Source organism: Chiloscyllium plagiosum, chromosome 43 (genome assembly GCF_004010195.1).
Source record: "Chiloscyllium plagiosum isolate BGI_BamShark_2017 chromosome 43, ASM401019v2, whole genome shotgun sequence".
Classification (NCBI taxonomy): domain Eukaryota; kingdom Metazoa; phylum Chordata; class Chondrichthyes; order Orectolobiformes; family Hemiscylliidae; genus Chiloscyllium; species Chiloscyllium plagiosum.
This window is the reverse complement of record NC_057752.1, coordinates 6,101,295-6,102,456: the sequence shown is the minus strand read 5'-3', so window position 1 is coordinate 6,102,456 and position 1,162 is coordinate 6,101,295.

Sequence of the window (1,162 nt, the reverse complement as noted above, 5' to 3'; positions counted from 1 at the left end):
CCCGGATGATTGGAAGATCGCTGTTGTAACCCCCTTGTTCAAGAAAGGATCAAGACAAAAGATGGAAAATTATAGGCCGATTAGCCTAACCTCGGTTGTTGGTAAAATCCTAGAATCCATCATTAAGGATGTGGTTTCTAAATTCTTGGAAGAGCAGGGTTGGATTTAGAACAAGTCAACATGGATTTAGTAAGGGGAGGTCGTGCCTGACAAACCTGTTAGAATTCTTTGAAGAGGTGACAAGTAGGTTAGACCAAGAAGCACTGTTGTGCTACTGAGACTTTATAAAGCTCTTGTTAGGCCCCATTTGGAGTACTGTGTCCAGTTTTGGCCTTTGATAAGGTGCCACACGGGAAGCTGCTGAGCAAGGTGAGGGCCCATGGTGTTCGAGGTGAGCTACTGGTATGGATAGAGGATTGGCTGTCTGACAGAGAGTTGGGATAAAAAGTTCTTTTTCAGAATGGCAGCCGGTGACAATCGGTGTCCCGCAGGGTTCAGTGTTGGGGCCGCAGCTGTTCACGTTATATATTAATGATCTGGATGAAGGGACTGGGGGCATTCTAGCGAAGTTTGCCGATGATACAAAGTTAGGTGGACAGGCAGGTAGTACTGAGGAAGTGGGGAGGCTGCAGAAGGATCTAGACAGTTTGGGAGAGTGGTCCAGGAAATGGCTGATGGAATTCAATGTGAGCAAATGCGAGGTCTTGCACTTTGGCAAAAATACAAGCATGGACTACTTTCTAAACAGTGAGAAAATTCATAAAGCCAAAGTACAAAGGGATCTGGGAGTGCTAGTCGAGGATTCTCTAAAGATAAACATGCAGGTTGAGTCCGTGATTAAGAAAGCGAATGCAATGTTGTCATTTATCTCAAGAGGGTTGGAATATAAAAGCACCATTGTGTACTGAGACTTTATAAAGCTCTGGTTAGGCCCCATTTGGAGTACTGTGTCCAGTTTTGGTCCCCACACCTCAGGAAGGACATTCCTGGCACTGGAGTGTGTCCAGCGGAGATTCACACAGATGATCCCTGGAATGGTAGGTCTAACAGAGGAACGGCTGAGGATCCTGGGATTGTACTCATTGGAGTTTAGAATATTAAGGGGAGATCTATTAGAAACTTACAAGATAATACATGGCTGGGAAAGGGTGGACGCTAGGAA